Source organism: Cetorhinus maximus, unplaced genomic scaffold (genome assembly GCF_964194155.1).
Source record: "Cetorhinus maximus unplaced genomic scaffold, sCetMax3.hap1.1 HAP1_SCAFFOLD_3885, whole genome shotgun sequence".
In the NCBI taxonomy this organism is placed as follows: domain Eukaryota; kingdom Metazoa; phylum Chordata; class Chondrichthyes; order Lamniformes; family Cetorhinidae; genus Cetorhinus; species Cetorhinus maximus.
The window spans coordinates 6,591-16,440 of NW_027599791.1; the positions used below are offsets into that span (position 1 = coordinate 6,591).

At 52.2% G+C, this 9,850-nt stretch overlaps 1 pseudogene; it reads left to right on the forward strand.

The window, feature by feature from the left end:
• Nucleotides 1-9,157: 9,157 nt before the first annotated feature.
• On the forward strand, nt 9,158-9,335 carry LOC144678254 (U2 spliceosomal RNA; annotated as a pseudogene).
• Nucleotides 9,336-9,850: the final 515 nt, after the last annotated feature.

The window sequence follows — 9,850 nt, forward strand, 5'->3', positions numbered from 1 at the left end:
AACCGATGGCGAATCAGGGAAGTACCAGAACAAGAAACACCAAGTAACCCCATCGCAAGCAGAACGCGATCTAAGACACGATCCCAGCGCAAGACTCCTACAGACAACCAGAATTGTGAGAACGTACGGCAATCTCAAACCAACTTCACAGTATCAACGAACCACCATTCCGTCCCAGGGACTCATAAGGTGATCACTTTGTACAATTGTAGGTTCAAACACAGAAGAGCAATTTGTTGTAATGTAAATAGTTCTTATTATTTAAGGGTACAGCTTGGAGTTGTTGTGGTATACCTTTAAAGAGCGTATCTAAAATTGCTGTGCATCGCCAGGCAGGGTGTGACGTGTATATACTCATGTATAATTCTCGGGCCGATGATAGGAGCTGTCCTAGAGACCTAGATATTGTTGTATATATTTCATCTCTTCAAATCAAAGAATTGAGTTAGCGATCCTCTTTGTGTCGTCGGTGTGTTTGCGTAAGGTGGAAAACACAACATGGAGGACCCCCATTTAAAGTGAATGGCAAAAGAACTAAGGCGACATGAGGAGAAACCTTCTTGCGCAGCGAGTGGTTAGAATCTGCAATGCACTGCCTGAGAGTGTGCTGGGGGCACTTTCAAGAGTGGCTTTCAAAAGAGAATCGGATAATTATCTGAAGAGAAAATATTTGCAGGGCTATGGGGAAAAGGCAGGTGAGTGGCACTAGGGGAGTTGCTCTTGCAAAGAGCTAGCACAGACACGACAGGCCGAATGGCCTCCTTTTCTGCTCTAACCAATCTAGGACTCTATGTGTGCAGCTCTGCACACTTGCTTGCTGCATTGTCACTCACGCCCTGCAAGACACGCAACTGCTTTCAAAAGCTTCTTCCACAGCAGCCTCTGACACTGACGTCCATGTGGATAGGCACAACCCTCTCCCATCTGATTGGTGGAATACTGCCGATCTACATAACTCTGATGCAGTCTCACTGAAAGAGAGAGAACAAAGGCAACTTTTCCAATTAGAAATCCCGGGACAAATATGCCAACAGTGAAACCGTCAGTGCTTAGATATATATATACATAAGTCTTTGAACGCTGTCAGTCTGCTTTAAAGGAGGGAAGGCAGATGGCACTCGGGGAAGTCAAGGGCGGCGCCGGCATCGCTTCTCGGCCTCTTGGCTAAGATCAAGTGTAGTGTTGCAGGGGCGACACCATGGTCCTGCCATGGCAAGGTCGGGATGGAAGGGCGAAAACCAATCGCAATCCGAATTCATACCGTGGGTTACCTATCACCGTCCGAGTCACGGTGAACCACAGCGACGAAGGAGGATCACCTATGGATCGGGGCTTCTTCACCAGGAGGATCCTGTTGAAGGCGTGCGGCTTCCAAGCTACGGAGATCTTCACCCTGCACGACTCCCGCAAAGGTGGTTATTTTGACGTCACGTTCAAGCAAGTGGCAGACTGCGTCCGGCTCCTGAGGGTGTTCGAGGAGAAGAGAGACCTGCCGGAGATGAAGATCCTGACGGCGGAGCCGCACTTTTCTCTGCCGTTGCAACGGGAACGTGAGGTGATGGTGCATGTGTACAACCCCTTCGTCCCTGTCGCCGACGTGGTCACCTTCCTCACCAGGTACTTCGATAAGGTGGGGAGCGGCACTGAGATTCGAGACGACTTGGGGATCTGGACAGGCAAACGCCTGTTTAAGGTCACGCTAAAGACCGATGGTAAGGGAGCCATTTTCCACCCTCCTTCCAGTTTCGCTATCGGGGGAAACCGTGGCTACCTGGTCTACGCTGGGCAACCCAAGCATTGTCGCTCATGCGGCAAGGCTGGTCATGTGGCGGCCAACTGCAGCGCCTCCCTCTGCAAGATCTGCAAACAGGAAGGGCACCAGACAAAAGACTGCAAACAGGCCAAGTGCTGCAACCTGTGTGGCGAGGCAAGTCACCTCTACAGGACCTGCCCCAAACGCTGCCGTACTTACGCACAGGCAGCCAAAGCCGACCACGGGGAAGCAGAAGAAATGTTCCGTGTCACTCCAACCACCAAGGCCCCCAGGGAGCTCAACGGGACAAAGGAGGACACAGAGAGAGACAAGGTGGAGAAAGAGATTGAGGCAACAGAGAGCCAATCAACAGCACCACCCCCTGAACCTTCCAGTCCTCAGGACAGCGAATCAATGGAGGAGGAGGCAGCAGTGGAAAAGCAGCAGGGGGAGTGGCGGACGGTGAAGAACAAGAAAAGTAAGAGGGAGCGAAGAAGAAGCAAAGGCGTTTCCCAGAGAAGCGGCAAGAGGCGTCTCCCATCCGACACGGATGACAAGGGCAGCAGCTCTTCGGATGAGGAAGTGCCAGAGCGGCACCGACAGAAGAGGCGGCAAAGCTCCAGGGCGTTGGAGGACGAGACACCCGAGCTCCAGAAAATTGGAGACAACAAGGAGACCAACGCACCCCAACTTTGCCTGCAACCTGAGGAGGCCAGTGCACCACAGCCCCTGGAATCTGGGAGCAGTGAGGCAATCATCGCACCCCAGCTCCAGGAAGCCGGGAACAGCAACCCCCCAGAGGGGGTGAGTTTTGGAGAAGCTTCTCCAGCAAAGGTCATCTCAAAATCCGCTCACTACGTGAACCTCCAGATGCCACTGGAGCAGAACACGGCCAAGGAGATCTACCTCAGCCCATCCAAAGTGAAGGAATTTGAGCTCACTACGGGTATGAAGGAGCAGACTAAAGGTCTGGGACTCTCAGAGACAGTGGGTTTGGTAGGAGAATAAATGCTTTAATATGGGTTTAAAGATTGTATCCATAAATGTGCGTAGCATTAAATCTACTACGCGATGTGTTGCGACCTTGGACTACCTAGCCAAGGTCAAAGCTGACCTGTTGTTTCTGCAGGAGTGTGCGATACCGCACCTCAGCTCCTACAGGCAATGGTCACGATGGTGGTCCCACGGGCCATCGATCTGGTCGGGCGGAAACGACTCTCGTTCCTCCGGCCTGGGTATTCTGCTGCGGGGAGGCAACTTCACCGTCTCCGAGGTCAAGGAGGTGGTGGGCGGGCGACTCCTGGTAGCAGACGTAATGTACAAGAACGCTCCACTCCGGTTAATTAACGTGTACGGCCCGGCACAAGGGGCTGAGCGGCTGGAGGTTTTTCAGCAGCTCCCACTGCTGCTGGCGACCTCCAGGCCGGTCATTCTGGGCGGGGACTTCAACTGCATCATCGATGCGGCTGGACGATCCGGCAGGGCCGGAAGCAGATTGGACGCTACGTCCAGATCCCTGATGGAAACAGTTAAGGATGCCAAGCTGCACGACGTCTTCAGCAACCCTGCAGACGGAGCGCAGCGTAGATACACCTGGTCGCGGCCAGACGGGTCCATTCGTTCCAGGATAGACTTCCTGTTTGTGTCCCGTGCATTCACAGTCAGATCCACCGACGTCAAGCCGGTGTTCTTCTCTGACCACTGCCTCCTACTGGCGGACTGCCACTTGGAGGAAGACCTGAGGGTGGGCAGGGGGGCATGGAAGCTAAATGTGCAACTGCTGACCCCAGAGAACATTGAGGAGCTCAAGAGGGATTACAAAGGTTGGAGAACCGTGAAACCCCTCTTTGAGTCCCTGACACACTGGTGGGAAGTGATCAAGGGAAGCATCAAGAGGTTTTTCATCCTCAAAGGCACCCAGAAAGCTAGAAAGGAACAGAGGGAAATGTCCCGACTCCAGGAAAAGATGCAGAATCTGCTCCGGCTGCAGTCGATGGGGGTCGATGTCAAGGAGGAGCTCCAAGAGGTGAAGGGCCAGCAAGCCTCGCACTTTGCCTCGGAGGCCTCCAAGATCATCTTCCGTTCCAGAGTCCGCTCCGTGGAGCAGGATGAGACGTGCTCACGTTTCTTCTTCCAAAAGGTACACAGAGAGCGCTCTGTGATCAGCAGCCTGAAGGAAGAAGACGGCTCAGTAAAGTCATCACGGTCCGACATTCTGAGGATCAGCAAATCCTTTTATGCCGGACTGTATGACGTGAAGCCCACGGACAGCACGGCCTCCCAGTCCTTCCTGTCCTCTATCACGGAGGTCCTAGACCACAGTACGCGGGAGAGCCTAGACAAACCGCTAACTCCTGACGAACTGACTAAGGCCCTCGAGTCCTTCGAGAAGAGTAAAACCCCCGGAAGCGACGGCCTGCCGGCGGAGTTGTATTCGGCTCTGTGGGACTTGATCGGCCCAGACCTGCTAGAAGTGTACGAGAGTATGCTCCTGGCCGGCAGCATGTCAGAATCCATGAGGAAAGGCATCATCACCCTCATCTACAAGCACAAGGGGGAAAGGGAGGAAATTAGAAATTGGCGACCCATTTCACTGTTGAATATGGACTATAAGATTCTGTCCAAGGTCATCGCCAACCGGGTCAAATCCGCTCTGGAATTGGTGATTCACCCTGACCAGACCTGCTCTGTGCCAGGCAGGAAGATCTCTGACAGCCTGGCGCTGCTCAGGGATACGATTGCCTATGTACAGGACAGGGGTGTGGATACCTGCCTCATCAGCTTGGATCAGGAGAAGGCCTTTGACAGAATATCGCACACCTACATGGGGGATGTGCTCTCCAAAATGGGCTTTGGGGAGGGAATTCGAAATTGGATCCAACTGCTCTACACTAACATCAGTAGCGCAGTCTCAATCAATGGGTGGGAAACAGATAGCTTTCCGATTAAATCTGGAGTCAGGCAGGGCTGCCCTCTCTCGCCTGTCCTTTTTGTGTGCTGCATAGAACCCTTTGCCGAGTCCATCAGGAAGGATCCGGGCATAAGAGGAGTGACGATCCCAGGCAGTGGAGGCACTCAGGTAAAAGCCTCCCTGTACATGGACGACGTCGCCGTCTTCTGCTCGGATCCGCTGTCGGTGCGCAGACTGATGCACGTCTGCGACCAGTTCGAACTGGCCTCGGGAGCCAAGGTAAATCGTGGGAAGAGCGAGGCCATGTTCTTTGGGAAGTGGGCTGACCGATCCTTTGTCCCCTTCACTGTCAGGGCTGACGGCCTGAAGGTGCTGGGGATATGGTTCGGAGGGACCGGGGCATGCGTTAGAAACTGGAAGGAGCGAGTGGCTATGGTGAAAAGGAAACTGGGCATGTGGGAGCGACGCTCCCTCTCCATTGCGGGTAAGAACCTGGTCATCAGGTGTGAGGTACTCTCGCTGTTGCTGTACGTGGCGCAGGTCTGGCCCATTCCACACTCCTGCGCGATGGCGATCACTCGAGCCATCTTCCGCTTTATCTGGAGGTCGAAAATGGATCGTGTCTGCAGGGACGCGATGTACAAGCCTCTAGATAAAGGGGGAAAAAACGTGCCCAACATCGCCCTCATACTGATGGCCACCTTTGTGTGCGGCTGCATCAAGCGGTGCGTAGACCCTCAGTACGCAAACACCAAGTGTCACTACGTGCTGAGGTTCTACCTGTCCCCGGTGTTGCGAAGGATGGGTCTGGCCACACTGCCGCGGAACGCTCCAAGTAGTTGGACCGTGCCGTACCACCTGTCCCTGGTGGAAAAATTTATGCAGAAAAACACCTTTGACCACAAGTCCATCAGGCAGTGGTCAGCACGTAACGTCCTAGAGGCCCTGAGGGATAAGGAGAGGGTGGACCCTGTGGGATGGTTCCCCGAGCAGACTGTCAAAGTCATTTGGCAGAATGCCTCATCGCCAGAACTTTCCAACAAGCACCAAGACGTAGCTTGGCTGGTGGTGAGAAAGGCCCTCCCCGTCAGATCCTTCCTACACGCCAGGAGTCTCACCCCCTCTGCACGATGCCCTCGAGGTGGCTGTGGTGGGGAAGAGACCGTTGTTCACCTCCTGGTGGATTGTGCCTTTGCAAAGAAAGTCTGGAGAGAGATGCAGTGGTTGCTGTCGAGGTTCATCCCGAGCAGTTCTGTGACACAGGACTCTGTGCTCTACGGGCTGTTCCCAGGGACACACACCGAGACAAACATCAACTGCAGCTGGAGGATCATCAACTCAGTGAAAGAGGCGCTTTGGTCTGCCCGAAACTTGTTGGTCTTCCAGCACAAAGATTTGTCCCCGACCGATTGTTGCGGACTGGCACAATCCAAAGTCCAGGACTACGTGCTGAGGGACGCACTAAAGCTTGGGGCAGCTGCCGCAAAGGCGCAATGGGGAAGGGTCGCTGTCTAAGACCTTTCTACCACAGCGCACCGAGAGACTGGGAACTGTTTAGAGCCCCTCGGGCTGTACAGATCAAAATGAAAGGCTGTAAATGACTGTAATATTGTTTGTACTGATGCACCTGGTGATACATTTTGTAAAAGTTTAACCTGGATTGTACCCTTGTAATGTTGTTTTTGAAATGGTTTTGAATGTGATTGAAGATTTTTATGAATAAAGTATATTTTTACAAAAAAAAAAAAATCTGTTCTTATCAGGCCCTGAGGGATAAGGAGAGGGTGGACCCTGTGGGATGGTTCCCCGAGCAGACTGTCAAAGTCATTTGGCAGAATGCCTCATCGCCAGAACTTTCCAACAAGCACCAAGACGTAGCTTGGCTGGTGGTGAGAAAGGCCCTCCCCGTCAGATCCTTCCTACACGCCAGGAGTCTCACCCCCTCTGCACGTTGCCCTCGAGGTGGCTGTGGTGGGGAAGAGACCGTTGTTCACCTCCTTGTGGATTGTGCCTTTGCAAAGAAAGTCTGGAGAGAGATGCAGTGGTTGCTGTCGAGGTTCATCCCGAGCAGTTCTGTGACACAGGACTCTGTGCTCTACGGGCTGTTCCCAGGGACACACACCGAGACAAACATCGACTGCAGCTGGAGGATCATCAACTCGGTGAAAGACGCGCTTTGGTCTGCCCGAAACTTGTTGGTCTTCCAGCACAAAGAGTTGTCCCCGACCGATTGTTGCGGACTGGCACAATCCAAAGTCCAGGACTACGTGCTGAGGGACGCACTAAAGCTTGGGGCAGCTGCCGCAAAGGCGCAATGGGGAAGGGTCGCTGTCTAAGACCTTTCTACCACAGCGCACCGAGAGACTGGGAACTGTTTAGAGCCCCTCGGGCTGTACAGATCAAAATGAAAGGCTGTAAATGATTGTAATATTGTTTGTACTGATGCACCTGGTGATACATTTTGTAAAAGTTTAACCTGGATTGTACCCTTGTAATGTTGTTTTTGAAATGGTTTGGAATGTGATTGAAGATATTTTATGAATAAAGTATATTTTTACAAAAAAAAAAAAAAAAAAAAATCTGTTCTGACACGATTGCCTATGTACAGGACAGGGGTGTGGATACCTGCCTCATCAGCTTGGATCAGGAGAAGGCCTTTGACAGAATATCGCACACCTACATGGGGGATGTGCTCTCCAAAATGGGCTTTGGGGAGGGAATTCGAAATTGGATCCAACTGCTCTACACTAACATCAGTAGCGCAGTCTCAATCAATGGGTGGGAAACAGATAGCTTTCCAATTAAATCTGGAGTCAGGCAGGGCTGCCCTCTCTCGCCTGTCCTTTTTGTGTGCTGCATAGAACCCTTTGCCGAGTCCATCAGGAAGGATCCGGGCATAAGAGGAGTGACGATCCCAGGCAGTGGAGGCACTCAGGTAAAAGCCTCCCTGTACATGGACGACGTCGCCGTCTTCTGCTCGGATCCGCTGTCGGTGCGCAGACTGATGCACGTCTGCGACCAGTTCGAACTGGCCTCGGGAGCCAAGGTAAATCGTGGGAAGAGCGAGGCCATGTTCTTTGGGAAGTGGGCTGACCGATCCTTTGTCCCCTTCACTGTCAGGGCTGACGGCCTGAAGGTGCTGGGGATATGGTTCGGAGGGACCGGGGCATGCGTTAGAAACTGGAAGGAGCGAGTGGCTATGGTGAAAAGGAAACTGGGCATGTGGGAGCGACGCTCCCTCTCCATTGCGGGTAAGAACCTGGTCATCAGGTGTGAGGTACTCTCGCTGTTGCTGTACGTGGCGCAGGTCTGGCCCATTCCACACTCCTGCGCGATGGCGATCACTCGAGCCATCTTCCGCTTTATCTGGAGGTCGAAAATGGATCGTGTCTGCAGGGACGCGATGTACAAGCCTCTAGATAAAGGGGGAAAAAACGTGCCCAACATCGCCCTCATACTGATGGCCACCTTTGTGTGCGGCTGCATCAAGCGGTGCGTAGACCCTCAGTACGCAAACACCAAGTGTCACTACGTGCTGAGGTTCTACCTGTCCCCGGTGTTGCGAAGGATGGGTCTGGCCACGCTGCCGCGGAACGCTCCAAGTAGTTGGACCGTGCCGTACCACCTGTCCCTGGTGGAAAAATTTATGCAGAAAAACACCTTTGACCACAAGTCCATCAGGCAGTGGTCAGCACGTAACGTCCTAGAGGCCCTGAGGGATAAGGAGAGGGTGGACCCTGTGGGATGGTTCCCCGAGCAGACTGTCAAAGTCATTTGGCAGAATGCCTCATCGCCAGAACTTTCCAACAAGCACCAAGACGTAGCTTGGCTGGTGGTGAGAAAGGCCCTCCCCGTCAGATCCTTCCTACACGCCAGGAGTCTCACCCCCTCTGCACGATGCCCTCGAGGTGGCTGTGGTGGGGAAGAGACGGTTGTTCACCTCCTTGTGGATTGTGCCTTTGCAAAGAAAGTCTGGAGAGAGATGCAGTGGTTGCTGTCGAGGTTCATCCCGAGCAGTTCTGTGACACAGGACTCTGTGCTCTACGGGCTGTTCCCAGGGACACACACCGAGACAAACATCAACTGCAGCTGGAGGATCATCAACTCGGTGAAAGACGCGCTTTGGTCTGCCCGAAACTTGTTGGTCTTCCAGCACAAAGATTTGTCCCCGACCGATTGTTGCGGACTGGCACAATCCAAAGTCCAGGACTACGTGCTGAGGGACGCACTAAAGCTTGGGGCAGCTGCCGCAAAGGCGCAATGGGGAAGGGTCGCTGTCTAAGACCTTTCTACCACAGCGCACCGAGAGACTGGGAACTGTTTAGAGCCCCTCGGGCTGTACAGATCAAAATGAAAGGCTGTAAATGACTGTAATATTGTTTGTACTGATGCACCTGGTGATACATTTTGTAAAAGTTTAACCTGGATTGTACCCTTGTAATGTTGTTTTTGAAATGGTTTTGAATGTGATTGAAGATTTTTATGAATAAAGTATATTTTTACAAAAAAAAAAAAAAATCTGTTCTTATCAGTTTAATATCTGATACGTCCCTTATCTGGGGACCATATATTAAATTGATTTTTGGAGCAGGGAGATGGAATAGGGGCTTGCTCCGTCCACTCCACGCATCGACCCGGTATTGCAGTATCTCTGGGAACGGTGCACCCTCCCCTTTCCAGGGGATTTTCAATGCTAAAAATAGTTTTCTTACAAACATCTGCTTTCTTTACTTCTCAACATGTACATGTTCCAAAATCCAACTTTCTTTGGAAAAACTCAGCAAGTCTGGCAGCATCGGCGGAGAAGAAACCAGTCAACGTTTCGAGCCCTCATGGCCCTTCAGCAGAACTGAAGCATAGTTTCAACAAGGGAGAAATATAAATTGGTTTAAGGTGGGTGGGGGGGAAGAGACACATTGAGGGTGTGGTGTGAGCAGATAATCAAAAGATGTCAGAGACAAAAGGGTCAAAGAGGTGTTGAAGGTGGTGGTCTTTGTCTGAGAAAAGTGCTAATTAAGAATGCAAGACAGGATATTCAAAGTACAGCTCTAGTGGGGGTGGGGTGGAAAGACTAAAGGTCTTTAGTCATTCTTAATTAGCACTTTTCTCAGACAAAGACCACCACCTTCAACACCTCTTTGACCCTTTTGTCTCTGACATCTTTTGATTATCTGCTCACACCACAC